This window comes from Triturus cristatus, chromosome 8, assembly GCF_964204655.1.
Source record: "Triturus cristatus chromosome 8, aTriCri1.1, whole genome shotgun sequence".
Taxonomy (NCBI): domain Eukaryota; kingdom Metazoa; phylum Chordata; class Amphibia; order Caudata; family Salamandridae; genus Triturus; species Triturus cristatus.
In genome coordinates, this window is record NC_140591.1 from 384347212 (window position 1) to 384365744 (window position 18533).

An 18533-nucleotide genomic window follows, 5' to 3' on the forward strand; every position below is an offset into this window, starting at 1 on the left:
GTTGGCAGCCATTTTGTGCCTCGGTAGAGCGAGGCTCAAGAAATCAGTGGATCAAGTGTGCAAAACGTATAAAGGGGCCAGGGTAGAAATACCCTGACCCTCTAGACCTGCTTAGGGGCCCCCCCCAATTTTTTTTTTTTTTAAACCGCAAAATGCACGCTGGATGCGTGGATCCTGCCTTAAAAAATAAATAAAACGAAGCGCGGGCTCCCGTGCTTCTTTAATAATTAGCCCCCGGGGGGCCAAATCCCAGGGGCAAAAATATTAAATTTGATGGGGGGCCCAGAGGAGCCCCCCAGCCCCGGGGACCGCCACCCCCCAGGGCTACAAAATAAATGGGTGGGGGGGCTCAAAGGCCCCCCCAGCCCTGGGGACTGCTACCCCCAGGGCTTTAAAAACAAATGGGTGGGTGAGGCTCAAAGGCACCCCAAGCCACCAACCCCCAGGGCTTTTTATATTGGAGCAGTCAATGGCCCTGGGGACCGCCACCCCCCAGGGCTGGCTCCTGCAGTGTCTCGGGGTGCCCACCCCTGGGACATTGCTGTTTACGATATAGCAGGGCGTGAGCCGAGGCTCCCGTCCTGTCATAGCAAACTTGGTTTGGATTTTGAAAGAGAGAGTAGGAAACCTGCTCTCTCTTTCAAAATGCAAACCATATTGCTTTTCCACACGGGGTGCTGCATGTTAGCAGCTCCCCGTGTGGAAAAGCAATGCCGGCTCCCGAAGGACATGGGGAACCGGCTGGGACCATGGGGGCATTGGGGCTCCCCCCACGGTCCCCAACATTGCATATAGGCCCCGGGGTGATGGGGTCCCCGGGAAGAATAGAAATTAGTGATAGGTGCAAACATTTTTTTACGGGCAAATTAGGAGTCGCGCACCCAGCGCGGCCCCCTGGTGTGCACGTGTTGGGTGCACAACTCCTCTCGCGTTGGGTGCGCGACTCCTCTCGCGGCCCCCTGGTGTGAACGCGTTGTTGGGTGCACGATTCCTCTCGTGTTGGGTGCACGATTCCTAACACGTCCGGTGCGCGACTCCAAGCAAAAAAAAAGTAATATTTTTCAGATATACATCAAGCTTATGTGTTTAGATCTTGAGTGGCCCTAAAAAGAGCCCTTGTGTTTATTGGGAGATTTTGGTACCTACAAGTAAGAACCTATACAGACTCTGTTACCCTCATCTGTAAAATGTACACCATCTCTCCTATAGATGCCTTGCATATTAAAACGCAGATTGTTGTTGTAAATGGACCCCATCCTATAATCTCGGAGATAAGCAGAAACAGCTTTATTGACATGTTTCCTAGCTTTCTCAATCTGTGGACAAAAATGATTGGACCAGTTCCATTTCTGTCTTTGGCATATGTTATAATAGACAAAGGCAGTTTGGGGGAAAAGTGACATCAATTCTCCAAAGGTGTCCTTCATAAGCATTTCCAGACCTACCCCAGACAAAGTGCCTAGGTCATTGCCACCACAGTGCACAATTATGAGGTCAGGGTGTTGGAGATGCAAAAAGGATTTAACCAATGGCATCAATTGGTGCCACTTTAATCCTCTCTGACCAATCCATTTAATGTCTACATTTGGCAAAGCTAGGTCTTTGTCAATACCTCTGCTTTCAGCATACCTTTGGCTCCAGAAAATATAGCTGTGTCCCACAATCCACACTCTAAGCATCTTGAAAGGAGGTCTGGATGAACTCAGAAGGTGTCTGTATATGAAATCGCAGTTTGAAAAGTAAGATGTTTCTAAAATGGTGGATAAGATGCAGTTTTGAAAAAAGAAAAGAAATGATTGGCTGCGTGAGAACATTCTAGACTGAAAAGTAGGGTGCATGTTTGTATTTGTTAAAAGCATGTTTCTTATTGGTTAACAAAAACTATTTGAAAGTACCATTACATAGGATAAGCTGATATTTTGAATAGTCAAGCACACTTGCTGTTTGGAGTAGCAACATTGTGTGCTGAACTTGTGACCTGTGAGCTCAGTTGACTGTTCCATGAACTGTTACTGTGGTAACAGGCAGAAAGCAGGTTGGGGGTAGGGTTCTAACTTATGTCAATTGGAAAGGGTTGAAATGTGTAACCAATAGAAATGTGAGTTATCTTTTGAATAAATGTGGGAAGCAATGTGATTTGATATTTACATGTATATGTGTGCAGAATGAGAGGGAAAGTTTGCAATTTTTTGGTTTTACTAAGAGCATTGCAGTATAGAAATTCTATATAAGAACATCTGGTGTGTGACTGACATACTTCTTAATCTACAAATCAATTTGAAAGGTGAGTTATTCATTTGTGAGGGGGTTGAATGTGGTGCCTTTGTTTTTAATAAGAGTAATGTGTTTCTCCTGCTAAAGTCCAGGGAGTAGTGTTGCTTGTCTAGAATCACATTGTGAGTTTGTCTGCATTTGGGCAACCATTGTGACAGAAGCATTTGGGTACTTCATGTCTTTGTATACACATAACTGCTTAAAAACCTATCCTGTTCTCAGGTTTTGGCAGAATTAGAAGCCAGTCATTGCTTATGCATTCGGAAAATTAGTCAGACTTTGACACTAAAGTGCAGTACTGAAATATGTAGATTGTGTGCAGTCCCCTTACCCCTTCCAGAGCAGTGAATGTGTTTTGGTAAAGTCCAAGGGATAGTGTTGCTTGTCTAGAATCACACTGTGAGTCTGTGTGCATTTGGGCAACCATTGTGAGAGAAGCATTTGGTAACTTCATGTCTTTGCTGACACATAACTGCTTAAAAAGCTATCCTCTTTTCAAGTTTTAGTTGTATTAGAAGCCGGTCATTGCTTATGCATTCGCAGAATGAGTGAGGCATTCACACTAGAGTGCAGTAGTGAAATATGTAGAATGTGTGCAGTTACCTTACCCCTTCCAGACTAGTGAGTCTGTTTTGCTACAGTCCAAGGAATAGTGTTGCTTGTCTAAAATCACAATGTGAGTCTGTGTGCATTTGGACAACCATTGTGAGAGAAACAGTTGGTTACTTCATGTGTTTCCTGACACATAACTGCTTAAAAATATATCCTGTCATCAAGTTTCAGTAGTATTAGAACCCAGTCATTGCTTATGCATTCGCAGAATGAGTCAGGCATTCACAGTAGAGTGCAGTAGTGAAATGTGTAGAATGTATGCAGTCACCTTACCCCTTCCTGACTAGTGAGTTTCTCCTGCTAAAGTCCAGGGAATATTCTTGCTTGTCTAGAATCACACTGAGTCTCTGTGCACTTGTGCAAGAATTCTAACAGAGCCATGTGGTTACTTCATCTCTTTCCTGACACATAACTGCTTAAAAACCTACTCCCCTTGCACTCCTCTAGTGACCCATTCAGCACCATGTACTAATCCATTCACTGCGCCAAAACCCAACCACTTATAAATTCACCCAGGCACTCTCCTTGTAGTACTCTAATCATTGAGTCAGTACCCAAGAACTGATGCAGTGACCCAGGCCTTAACTCATGGACTGCTACAAACCCCTATCCACTATGTATGCAGTCCTCTAACCACCTACACACTTGTCTTTCACACCTTCATTTCACCAGTCAGTATTCCTAGACTTCCAGCAAACACCCTGTCATTCCCCTTGCACTCCTCTAGTGACCCATTCAGCACCATGTACTAATCCATTCACTGCGCCAAAACCCAAGCACTTATAAATTCACCCAAGCATTCTCCTTGCAGGACTGTAATCATAAAGTCAGTGCGTAAGTAATCATATAATGTCTCAGGGCTTAACACAAACACTGGTACAAACCTTTGTCCATTACACATGCAGAACTGTAATCACCTATACAGTTATGTATACACCTTGAATTAAAATTTCAATTAGTGATGAGAAAAAATAGTGGTTAAATGGTTATTATATAGAATGTGTTTGTATAATAATTGAAAAGTATAATTTATAAATTTATTAAAATACATTTATTTATGTTTATTTTTACAGATATTGTTTATCATCATTAAAATAAAGTTATCATGCCAGAAAAAATCAAGAAAGAGAAAAGAACAAGTATTGGATGACCAACATCATGTGGCTAAAAAGAAAAAGTCTTCCGGTTAGACAACAAAAGCATTCATTAAAAAACTTACAAAGCCTAGAAGCAGTGTGCAGAATGTGCAAACTACTGAGAATGGTTCGACCACAAAAAAGAGTATGAATAACAGAAAAGGTAAAAAAGAAAATTTAAATTCAAAAGATTCGATGTATGGTAAAAGTAGTAGGGGTGGGCGGAATTTGCGAAATTAACTTTTGCAAATTATCGCGAAAATGTTTAAAATTATCGCAAACAAGCGGATATATCGCGAAGATGTGGAAGTTTTTTTCTGGCATGTTCGCGAGATTTTCTGCATGGTTGCGGGTCGCCAACTTACCCATGTGGTTGCTTGCGGGCGCGGCCATCTTGTTTTGAGTTGTCTCGCGGTGCATGATCGCGAGAAGAAAGACGTGATCGCGCGACGCATGACGTCACTGCGGGCGCGAACTGTCGCGAGACAGCGCAAATGGCTAAAAACAATACAACATCTCATGGAGAACGCGACCGGATCAAGAAAACTTGTCGGCGAACGCAGGGATTCAGGTAAGGCGATCGCGCGCGCGAGAATGTATTATTTTACAGCGCGAGCAAGAAACAAATTATCGCCAAGCTGCGGAAACCGGAATTTGTGACATTTTCGCGTTCTCCGCGGAACGCGAAAATGTCAAATTATCGCAATTTCTGCGAACGGAACGAAATTTTCGCCCAGGCCTAAAAAGAAGGCAAAATCAGTATAAATAAATCCGTAAAAAAGTTTTTTTATAATAGAGGGGTTTTTAACTTGCTCATAGATGTGAAAAAATATAGAAACAGAGCACTATTTTTTAAAAAGAAGAAGCATATTGAATCCATTGTTTAAAAGGCTTTTGAACTAAAAAGGAAACTATTCATTTTAGTTTTAAACAGAATTCGATCATTGGATAAACCAATCCATTTAATGAAGGCCAAAAGTAAGAGGAAACGAGCAATTAACAGAGCTAATTTTTGTGATGTTTTTTTAAGTGAATGGAAACACAGTTCAAGTTCAGAGCCTTTCTTTAATGAAGAGAGTTATTTTCAGACCAATAATTTATTGCATGCAGTTGATACCGGTGGTTGAGCTTATGAGGTTAGAAATGGTTGTCCAATTGAGAAAGAGAAGATGGTTCCCAGAAATGTAGAAGAAGTGTTAGCTGATGAAGTTCTAGGTAGACGTCCTAAAGCCCCAGTGTACACTTGGGATTGCAGTAGTGTTTGTAGTGTACGACAAGAATCTATTGATATTTTAAGCAATTTCTTACGAGAATATAGTAAAAAAAATGTTAAACAAAAGATTAAGATGTTGCAAAGACTAGACCCTTGTAGAGTGAGAAAAAATACTGGTTTGCAAGGTCATTCTCTGGCTTGTCTTTCTAGGAAAGTATGTCAAAGTGTTTTTCACCATTTCAGGATGTTAGCAGTACATCATTCTCAGATGCGGAAGTTTGTCAGAAGATTGTATTATGCAAAAAGTCCAGCACTAATGTTAAATGAGTTGAACCGTGCTCTTTTGCGTGGATCAGTATCAGATGTGAAGAAGGTTTGTGATGAAATTGAGTTTTGTTACTTTGGACCTGAACAAGAGAGTGCAGAAACTGACACATTAATAGAAGAAAATGTTGAAGAGAATGTGCAACATAGTACTACAAAAAAGTTTGAAGGACAAATTACAAAGTTTAAGATGATTTCAGGTGAAAGGCCAAATTATTCTTGTATTTGTTGTCGGCGAACTCACTATAAAATCTGACTAGGACTGTTGATGTATATTTAAAAGGTGAAAGAGAAAATAATGATAAGTGGAAGGAATTTGCAACTTATTTGTTGGTAGAGAATTGTTTTGATTTGGGTTCTGATCAGCGTATTTGTAAATATTTTTATAATAAATTAGATGAGAATAAAATACCTGCTAGAGCTGTGCATAATAATCTAGAGTTGGTAACTATTCCTCCAGAACTGATAGATTTAAATACCTATGAGTCTATTCTCATTCAATGTGTGCACCCATTTCAGGCTATTGTTCGTATGGAGCCTAAAACAGGTTAATTGCCTCCTTCAGATTGAAAGAGAGGATTAAAAGGAAGAATTGTATATTTATCTCTAGATTTAAAGAAAAATATTGAAACTATTGGTGTAGAGAATGTAGAAAATGAACCACTAGTTATTCTAGTTAATGGCATTCCTACTAAGAGTAAGACAATCTGGCAAGAGTTAGTGGATGTTGGGAAAGTGCAGAAGGCAACATTGTATCTGATTAAAAACAATGAGTACTATAAAAATGTGTACGTGGGAGAAGATGAAATACTTTCAGCAGAAGATACTGAAACGTCAAGTGGACAAATTGAAAAGGTGGACATGTCCAGAAGTGAAATCTATGAACATTACAGTGTACATCCACTTCATTCCAAAGAAGTGATGGGTAATACTATTGAGTTATTCCAAATGAAAAAAGCAAAGGGAACTCCCATGAGTGTATGGGAAAAAAGCTTGGAAGCTCGTTGTTTTCCGCAGTTGTTCCCAACAGGAGAAGGTGGACGATACGATGAACGACCTGTGCAGATTCTTGCATCTGAATATCGCACAACAAGATTGTATGCAGAAGGTCCAAGATTTCGACAATGTATCCCATATATATTTCATCTTTTGTTTGAGAGTGACTTGTCTGGACTTTCATATGCAGTCAATCACATATTCAAAAGAGGAGTACATCTTCAAAATGTTTCTGCAAAGGAATTTATTGATAAAGTACATCAGAGAGATGATCATTAAGAATCTCAGCTGATTAATCTGATGGCACTAATGAGTATTGGTACCTTCGTCATGGAGAACTTAAATGTATGCTAAGGAACTTAGGAACTCCCACATGGTTCCTTACCCTGAGCTGTGCTGAATACGCTTGGGATGATTTACTTGAATTTCTTCGAGAGGCAAATTCGAATATAAAAAATATTGAATACAAGACACTTGGAGAATTTTGCTCTTTGGATCCTGTTAATGTATGCAGGTATTTCAATCATAGATTTGAAGCTATGATGTCTTTTATCTGCAATAAAAAGAATCCTCCTCGTGGAGAAGTTGTGGATTTCTTTTGGAGAAAGGAGTATTAAGCTTGAGGTGCTCCTCACATACATATGCTCATATGGTTCAAAGATGCTCCCAAATTCGGAACTGATTCCGATGATACTGTTTTGTCTTTCATTGAAGAATATGCCACATGTGCCATACCCAAAAGCACAGAAGAAACCAACTTAAGACAACAAATCTTATGATTCCAAAGCCATTGATGTGGAAAATACTGTCGACGAAATTACAAGTCTAAGGAAAAGTTTTATACCAAATGTCATTTTGGATTTCCACGTCCTGTAATATCAAAAGGAAAAGTAAACAGTTTTATGTCAGCAGTGAGACATACCATCACTAGAAAGTCTCCCAAAAATTCCCACAATTTGAGAAGATGTGAAGAATCAAAATACATAAATGATTACAATCCGGTTATTCTATCTATGTGGAATGCTAACATGAATATTCAGTACGTAGTGGATAATTCCATTGCTGTCGCTCGGTACGTAACATCCTACATAACAAAATCAGAAAAGACGGAAGTGAAAGAAATGTGGGAAGAGATTTCTCACGAGAAGAGTCTAAGTTAGAAATTATACAGTTTCAGTTTGAAGATTGTATCCCATTGAGATATTGGAGCGTATGAATGCTCAGATCGGTTATCATCTATAAGTTTATACTCCAAATCTAGAAGAATCATTTGGGTGAGTCTCGGTCTTGCTGCAACACGAAATCAAGTACTTAAATCTGTACAAGAAATTACAGATATTCTGAAAACAAATATGTTGGACACATATTATCCAAATAGAAGTCATCATCTTGAGAACATATCTCTATGAAGTACTACAAAACTACACTTTTAAACAGAATACTACAGAAAACATCAATGATGCAAAATATGCAGTGATTGGTTCCGAAGGTTGTTTGGTGAAACAAAGGAAAGGAAATTTAAGTAATCACAGGAAACTGAGTTGCGACACTCCTGATAAAAGGGAATTTTACTATTTAGCACTTTTGCAACTGTTCAAACCATGGCGTTCAGAATTGGAATTACTTGGAGATTTTCACAGCTATGAAGGATTCCTTCAATGCTTGTAAAGATACCATAGAATGCACTGTTTTTGCAAATTATGTGAAAATGTTGAACGATGAAATTGATCAAGAAGCTACTATTGCAGCTGAGATTGCTAGAGACAGTTCTCAAGACAGTCAAAGCTCTGCTCCACTGAGTCAAGATCCACTAGGACAACCAATTGTTGAAAATGAAGCAGCAATCGCCATGAATGTGGTGGGAACAGCAATGCATCAAGCTCAAGAAGATATTATGGACTTAACCAACTTGGAAGAACAACTAAATGTTGAACAGAAAGAAATATATCAACAAGTGAGACAACAAATTAACCATGGATTTCTTCATGAAAAGAAAGAATGCACATGCACCTCATTTCAACCTATACGAATGTATGTGAGTGGACAAGCTGGAACAGGAAAAAGTTTCTTAATTAAAGTAATCACCAGTTATCTACAGAAACAACGGACTCACATTTGTCTTGTGTTGTAACTGCTCCAATTGGGTTGGCAGCACACAACATTAAAGGAGTTACATTGCATTGTTTACTTATGCTACCTGTGGAGCATGAAAACAAATTGGAATATTACAACTATCTGGAGAAGCTTGTTGTGAAGTTTCAAGAGCGCTAAAGAAAATGAAACTTCTGATTATTGATGAGGTAAGCATGGTCTCAAACTTAATGCTTGCTTTTGTGCATTTAAGAAGGCAGCAAATTCTTAAAACAGAATACGATGTGTTATTTGGAGGAAAACATGTCATAGTTTTTGGAGATCTACTGCAACTTACTCCCGTAAAAGGACAACCAGTATTTAAAACACTTGCATATGAAGACACCAGAAAGTCCTTGGGAAGTGTTGGAAACGTTAACATTTGGTCATATTTTGAGTACAAAGAACTCACTAAAAATATGCGACAGGCAAATGATGCTGAATATGGAAGAATTCTTCACGATATAAGAATTGGAGTACTGAGAGAACATGGCAAACAAGCTTTGCAAAGTCGACTACTTACAAACTTGTTTCCAAATGAAAATATAGTTCCTGAAAAAATATATAAAAAAGTTGCAGAAAATAATTCTATAATCTGCTTAAAGGTTCTATCTTCAATTAACAACTTTTGAAGCTAGAAAATGAACGAATAATAAAAATGGAAGCCATTGATAAAATAGAGCATGAAGGAATCACTATTATTTTGGTGGAAAAATTAAAAACAAAATTCGATTCTTTAGAAAAACTATTTCTAAAACTGCAGTTTAGAAAAGAATTTTTATGTATGTGTAAACTGTCGGGTTATTTTGCGGCGTAATTTGGATGTTGAAAAAGGTTTAGTGAATGGAACAATGGGAAAAGTTGTTGATTTTGTGAATTATCAAAAAAAAGATGGAATTGAATGTTTAAAAATCAAATTTGATCAGATTGAAGAAGTGAGACAAATTGTTTGTTGTTCTGCTCGTTTCTTGCTTGTTAAAGAATTGCAGGTACGTAGAAAACAGTTTCCTCTTTCTTTGGCATATGCAGTGACTATTCATAAATCTCAAGGATTAAGTGTAGACAGTGCTTTGGTGAACATTGGAAGTACCGTGTATAAAGAGGGTATGGCATATGTTGCTTTGTCCCGAGTCTGAACTTTATCTGGTTTGTTTTTGATTGATTTTGATGAGTCAAAGATTACTGCAGATGCAAACTGTGTAAAAGAGTATAATAGGTTAATAAGAGCGTATGCTCCCAATTTAGGTCAATATCCTGTATTTGAAAAGCGTGTGGTAGGTCAAAAAAAGAGATATGAGAATGTCTGTAGTGAAGTTATAGAGAAGGAAAAATATCAAGATAATGTTGAGATTGCAAGCAAAAAGAAAAAGGACACTGTTGAAGAGATTGTTGGTTATCAGTTTCAAAATAGTTCAGGTATCAAATGCTATGCTAATGTAGTGGTCAATTTTGTTTTTTTTCTAGAAGAGTTTGTTCCTTGTTGCATTCTGTTTATGAAAAATTGAGAACTGATAAAACTAAAATGCAAAGCGTTTCTGATATTCATAATCTTTTGGATATATGTTCTGGTTCTACACAATTTACGCAGAATATCCAACAAGATGCTCAGGAATTTCTAATGTATATACCTACCGTATTGGAAAATGAAGGCATAGAAATTTAAAATCTTTTTGGCCTTCGTTATAAATGGGAACATCAATGTGAAAATTATATGTTTACATGTAGCACTGACATAGACACTGAAAGATTTATATATTTGACATTACCAGAATGTAAATCAGTGTCTTTCAACAAACTAGTTAAAGCAGCAAATCAAAACATGGAGTGTAGCGAATGCAAATCAGAAATGTTATCTACATTATTTATACAAAGATATGGAGAATATATAATTTTAATGATACAACGTTGTACAGCTGATGGAAGAATATTGGAAACTTTAATAAAACATTTTGTAGCAAGTCAATTATCAATATCAGGAAGAACTTTTGTAGCAGTAGCAATAATTTTCCATGATGGTCCTTCTACAACATTTGGACATTAGACTGCCTATTTAAAAATGTGATAACGGATGGACATATTGTAATGATGCTCAATTTGTTTTTAAACAACGTTTGCCTCGCGAATTACCAAATTCCTACCTAATAATTTTAAAGCCAAAGTTTAAGGAACATAATTCAGCGTATTAGGAATATGTTAAAATGTCTTAATATGATTACTATTGGACTATTTCAGTTTATAGGAGCTCAGCAATACCATTTGGCCCAGAGGAAAGGTATACATTTTAATTATGGACTTTTTGTTGCACATTCTCACAGCATATATTTTTAAGAAACATCATTTACAGTGTGCAGAAATTATAAAAAGAATTCTTTATTGAATCATTATTTGAGTACTTTCAGATTCAAGTAAAAACATTTGCTTAGATGGAGCTATTTTATATATGTGTGATTTGTATTATATGGTTTGTTTTTGACGATGTATGAATAATTGTTCAACTTATTATTTGATTTCTTTCATATTCAAGTAAGAAATTATTCTTAGAAGAAAGCATTTTACATATGGGTGATTTGTATTATATGGTTTGTTATTGAAGATGTAGTTTTTGTGGAATGTTCAAAAATAGTTGGATATATGATAAATATGTTAGATATAGTTTTTTTTTTTAAACAATCTAATTGATTGTTTTTTTTTGCCTGCTGTTATGTGATGAGTACGATTGAAATCACTGTTTGTAGTGAAATTCAATATATTCTGAGAACAACAAAAAAGGCAAAGAAAAAAATTTCTAAAATGTTAAAAATATGTTGTGTTGTAAAAAATATATTATTATATATTATAACAGTATTTTTTCTTCTCTTTCACAGATACTAATTCTAAAATTTGAAATTTCCAGCAATTTAAATGATAAAAAACAACTGAAAAAAATGTGCAGCATTTGTTTTTTCTTTTACTGTGAAGGTAAGTTTAACTAAGTATTAGTATGCACAATGGGCTGTGTTTGCACACTGGTGAAGAAAGGGGGATGAACGGAGTAGATATGTGTGGAAAGATGCTCAGTGGGCGTTTTAAGTTACAGGATAAAGTTAACATGAATACTGAGTGTCCCTGGGCCCAACTAACCCACCAGATATGTGCAGAAAGTGCCAAAGACTTGCATTGGAGAGAGGTATAAAATGGAACATGGTTTCAGAGCACCTCAGTGCAATGGAGCTGTATGGTGTTCAATAGAGAGACATGGTGGGTTAGTAGGGCCTAGGGACTTTCAGAATTAAAAGACACTAAATTCCTCAACTTAAAACACGTCACAGAGTGTGTTTGCAGATGTCATATCAGGCTCCATCCCTTCCCTTCACCACTCTAAAAACATGTCCTATCACTTTGCCAAAACCTAAGTACTTATAAATGTATCTTCCTCTCTCTTTGCAGTACTGAAATTATTCTATTTATTAGTCATATAGTTAAGGATTGGCCTAGCCATTAACCCTAGTACAAGTTAATGTCTTTATATACTATGCAAGCAGATCTGTAAGAAGCTACAAAGTATTAATACAGTCTTCAAAACACCAAGTTTATAGCTATGTAGTTTTGGAATCTCCCTGACATAGGATATCATGTGACCTGAAAAAAATAGATTTGATTGGTTCATAATATTTCCCATTGTACCTATTGAAGGACCGCAATCTTTTCAATCATTCTTCTTTGAGCATCTTTGTAGACATAACTCTGTGCTTACCTCCTATCATTCTCATGCAATTTTTCAAACAATGTACTGGCAAAATGTTCTTATTGTAATAGTCTGCCAATACCTAAGCACTTATGGGGCAATTTTAGAAGCATCCTGTGCCAAAAATATGTCACTTTTTGTAACATAGTTATAGCGCAAGACACTCTTTCATATTTACAAAGAGAGGAAAAGGCACTCTGTGTAGCTTTTCTTCTCCATGTAAATACGACCTCATCATACACACCACTTTGCGTTGAAAGGGCGTTCTATAGGTGTTGCTGTGCGTGATTGCACAGAACACTCATAGAACAAGACTTATCTCCAGATTTATCAGAAATCATAAATCATAAATCTGAACATGTGTGTGAATGCTGCACCATCTTCCAATTGGTGTAGCAAGGCACAACAAGGAGAATTGTTTTCATTTCTCCTCATTTTTTCTCTTTCAATATATGCTACAAAGCTCAGCATACATTGAAGGAGAAAAATGCCTTTACTGATTGATTTTGTGCAGGAAGGTGTGTCTTCCTGCACAAAAACAAACTCCACACAACACAGATATCCTTGCACCATGGTGCAAGGGTGCCTGTGTCACCACATGGCTGCAGTTTAAGCAGCAGTGCAGAGGGAAGCATAGACTTGCAACATATTTATGTACATATGTTGCATCCCTGTGCTTCAGAAGTACCACAGCACACTACAGATAAAGAGCTTACAATGTGATGCTGCAGCACTTCCTTATATTTCTGCACCTATACATTCACCATACACTACCAATGCATTCTTTCAGTCAATTATGCACTATGCATACATTCATCTAAACTTTCACACACTATCATACAAATATAGCTCTTTTTTAACCAGAGAAGTTAGCTCTGAAAATAACTTTTTTTTTGTTTTACATTTTTGGGGGATTTTCTGAACAATTTTTGGATTTTTGGGGGGTTTTTTCAAAAGGAAAAAAAGAGAACTTCAGGGAAAAAAAATAAAACTCAAGCACCGATGGTTTTCTTGTAACCTGCAAATTAATTCCACGGACTGCTCTCCGTAACAGAGCAATCTGTTGCACTTTATGCAGTGCACCTTCAGGTTGGCAAATTGTGGACGTATGTCCAGATGTTCTGTAGAGGCAGATGTCCTAGAAGTACTGGGTACTGCAGGTGGTGGATTTACACGCATTCTTCTGCACTCCTCACGTGCCATGTTGACAGGGTGCAGAGTTTTTAGGTGCTTCATCATACTTGCAGTCCCGCAAGAGTACTTTTTGGTTGGATCGCCGCGTGACAGGATCCTTTCGCAGATTTTGCACGTCACTTTTGTGGCATTTGTTTTATTCTGTCCTTCTGGAAATGTAAAAAATTTCCACACGATAGATGTGTACCTATAAGTGCGTGGAGGTTCAGCCACAAATCCATCATCTGATGAATGATCAGATTCAGATGATGGCTGCTGTCCTGAAGCCACTGTTTTGCAATGGAAATCAATACTAAGTGTGCACTTAGCAAAAAAAGGTTCTTCAAAGTTCAGAGATGCTCTTCCAAAGAAGGTCTAAGAAGAATGATTGAAATGGGTGGGGTCCTTCAATAGTTGGGAATAGGAAGTCTAATGAACCCATCAAATCTCTTTTTTTCAGGTCACATGGGGTCCGCGAACCCTGCGCATAGGCAGCACGCACCCAGCGTGACTTTGCGAAATCTCATTAAAAACTAATATAGGTTTATTAAAAGTAAAAGTATATTATTTTTATAATTAGCTCAGATTATGTCTTGCCTTAATATTTATATTAAATACATATATATATCTTTTTTTACATTAAAAAATTTCTCGGGATTTGCGCACCCACTGCGTCAAACACGTATATGACTTCACGCGGAAGCGTGCGAGCACCGAGTAACGTAATACGTATGCGTCGCGTATGCGCCTCAAGTCGCGTACGGGTCGCATAGCAATCGCACAGGAAAATATGCACCCATCGCACACCCTACGCGGATCCTTCTCAACAATCGTAAAGTGGCGACTAGGTTCCACACAGTGATCAAGAACGGTACGCATTGGGTGCACGACTACAAAAATAAATTGAAAAAAAACCAATAAAAAATATTATTATAAATATATTTAAAAAAATATAAAATTACAAAAATATATATTAGTTTCAATATTTTTTACAACATTTTTTTAAATTTACATTAAAAATATGTAATGTAATTAAAAAAAATATGTAAAAATAAGAAGTTTAAAAAATGTAGAAAAACAGAATAAAAAAACTAAATATAACAATTAATATATTTAAAAATTATGATTTAAGAAACCTTTGAAATTCAGTGAAAAAACCATAGGTTACAGATATTGTAGGAGGGTGGAATCTGACTCCATGGTTGCCCCCACTTTTTTCCTGGTGTTTGAATGGTTTTTGACTAGTCTGGCTGGGATCCTGCTATCCAGGACGCCAGCCTATCTGCTTACTCCCTTAAATGACTGGTGTGCATATTAGATGCCCTAGTGATTGGATACTGTGGTACCTTATGATCCCCTAGTATATGGTACCTTAGGTACCTAGGGCATAGGCACTTCACAGGCCTACCAGGGGCTGCAGCATGTATTATGCCACCCCTGGGAAGCATTCGCAATCTGACACCACAGGCCTGCTACTGCAGCCTGTGTGAGGTAGTGTTAGCACTCCTCACTGAGATATAGGTTTCTATATCTCACCGTACACACACATATAAATCAGCCACCCCTATGGCAGGCCCTATCAATCCTGAGGGCAGGGTGCTTGGTTTACAAAGTGAGGGGTGCCTCTGCCTAAGCAGGGCCCCTCTGCAGCTACCAGAGTCTATTCTCTATGGATGTTTGTGGATGCGGTTAAACCATATACTCTTAAGTGCATTAAAATGCTAACTTTGGAATGACTGCATCAACACATGTCGTGTTTGGTGTCAAACAACTTGAAATCATACCCCCACATCAGTCCATGATGTGGGAGCATGATCGCACCCTTCTAGAGGGGACTACATGCAAAACAATCGAAATCCTATAGAGCCCTGGCATCACAAAATGGATGCCACCAGCACAGACACTGGGCTGCCCTCCTGCTGCTGACTGAAACTCGTAGTGGAAGAAGCCCAACAAAAGGCATCCTGTCACAGGGAGGTGTCACCACCTTCCAGACAGGATTTAGTGTATTGGAGCTGGGTGGGTGCACTCCTAGAGTGCTTTGAAGTCCTGCACTGGGGGAGCAGTAGGTTCCTCTGTGCATATGCCAGCTCAAACCGGTTCAGGGGCTACCTGTCCCTGCTCTGGCGCAAAACTGGACAAAGGGAAGTGGGTGTAACCACACCCTCCCCTGACCCTCTTAGAGGAGTGGTCATAGAGCTAGTCCCTCCCCTATCTTCACTATAAGACAGCAAACGTTGCCATTGCAAATCAGATAACCCTGGACGACACTCTACAAAGAAGAATCCTGGCCCTTCGGCGTTCCACTGCCTTTGGAAGACAGAAGAATCTCCCTTGGAGTCAAGGAGTGACTCCCCTGCTTGGCAGGCACCAAAAACCTTAATCAATGGTTGCAAACTTTCCCACTCCCACCGTAGTTCGAAGTCCCTGCTGCCCCAGAAGTAGATTTCCTGACTTCCTGACTTCTCGATGGCCATTGTGAGTCCTCAGCAATACCCAGGTACCGTGTACTATTGTCAAGTGCAATCCCTTCACGATGGTCTACAAACTTGTGCTTTGTACCATTTGTGGTCCAAGCCTCCAGCAGGTTTTGTAGAAAAAATCAGAGGCCTACCCCATCCCGAGTGACCGTGGGCTCCTGTGAAGCATTTCCTGAAGAGGCGTCTTCACGATCACTTGCCCATTGGCTAGTGGGTCCCCCGAAGACTTTCCTATCAACTCTTATGACTCCTCTGGTTGCTCCAGGAATGCCGTCACTTACCCTTGCTGGGTGAGTCCCTCAGACCTTACTGGTCTGCACCATCGACTTTCTTTAGTTTACACAAGACTTGCAGTTGCCAAGGCTTGTTGGCTTCAATCCAGTTGCCAACACCACAATCAGCTGCAGACGTCATGGGACACTCAGAATCCAGCTGCTGGTCATCATCGATCCCTCCTGGACCTCGTGAGCAAAGAGGCAAAACACCATCGATGACCTGAAATCACCCGACATCTGTGGTCATCCATCTTCCTGGCCACCGGTCACTGGCAAGTGACTTTGAACACTGTCCCTTCAATTTTCAGGTCTTCTGCATCTTGAATCCACCCTTGGATTCCACCGCACACTTCTTCAGTCGACGCAAGCAGCAAGTCTTCTTTGGTCTCCATAGAAAACAGCGACGCGACCCGACATCAAAAGACACCTATGCACCCGGCTTCCCTGGGTGAGGTAACTCGTGCACTCTGGTGACTTAGTGTGTGTTGGCCCTCAAAGTACTTACCTTGTAAGTGGCTTGCTTGTAGACTTCCTCGAAGTACCCTAAAACTTTAAAAATCAAACCGCGACTTGTACCATTGTAATCAATAGGGAACCCACGGCTGTGTTCACACACTGCGCGCGTCTCCTGTGGGCCTGTTACTTACCTGCTAACACTGCAGTAGTGAAGCTCCAGCGATTCCCCAGGCCCTAGGCCTTGTCATTTTGCAAGTCGACATTCTTGTACCACTTTTTTAGTATATGGTCTGGTACACCCCTAGGGCTCCAGCCATATTTGTGCTTAATTTATTGTGAAACGTTGACATTTGAATGTGTATCTGGCTTCTAATCTCATAAAGAGATTAGTAAAGTGTGTCTAGTAATAAATACATATATATTTGATATATATACCTGTGTGGTGCCCTTTCATTTGGTAATTCAAGAGATTATAAGGTAAAACAAGCTGCTTTACATTCCTCTGAGACTTAGCCTGAAGGCTGCTCTCCACAGCTACCACTAGGATAGCTTTCTTTAAAAGGTTGTCTTAAACCTATCTACCATAAGAGTCGAATTGGACTGGTGCAAGGTGGCCACTATAACTAGTGACCAGCATATGCCAGGCCAACTTCTCACAGATATGTTATAGTTAGGAATTAGCATTTAAAAAACCTTTGAAATTCACTGAAAAAAGCATAGGTTTCAGGGGCGTTATAGTTAGGAATTAGCATTTAAAAAACCTTTGAAATTCACTGAAAAAAAACGTAGGTTTCAGGGGCGTTATAGTTAGGAATTAGCATTTAAAAAACCTTTGAATTTCACTGAAAAAAACATAGGTTTCAGGTATGTTATAGTTAGGAATTAGCATTTAAAAAACCTTAGAAATTCACTGAAAAAACCATAGGTTTTAGGGGAGTTATAGTTAGCTGGACATTTCACTTGTACAAAACCATTGAAATTCCTCCGTTATAGTTAGTTCTGCTAACTATAACTCGCGCGCCCGCAATCCACTGCTGATGATGTCACATATTACATCATTCATGACATGGTCAGTGACATCACTGATGACATCTCAAATGACATCCTGATGACATCACTGATGACATCATCCACGTGACAATCACATACACCTCATCATACACTAGTATAACCTTTCATCACTCACTGTAAAATACAGAGTACCATATTTGAATCCATTGACACACCGATACAAGTTTCTAAAAACCCACTCAGTGATTCTTAGATCTACACACACACATCTAATCACTTACCTATATATTCACTCATACATGCTGTCAATGATCAATAGAACACTACCAAATATACCTATACACCTATATCAACATTACACATGAGCACACATCCTATTCACTTATACAGTCATCCTACTCAATTATGCAAACAATGGATCATACTTACATTTATTCAGCTACACACTTATACAAACACCACTTCATTTATTCATATAGATAGTAACTCATACTTAGTGTGTTATAAAATCACTCTTACAAGTATACAGTTATCCATACATTCACTCATACAATCACTGAGTCTTATGTATACTTATTTATATACAACTGTCACATACACTGCCTTTTATTTTTCTAGTTTGTTGGACATGTACCATTGAGAGATATATTTGCTCATCACCACACCCATAAAGATATTCACTAATCCAAACAACTGTTATAACATGTAGTCTTAACCTCATATACCTAC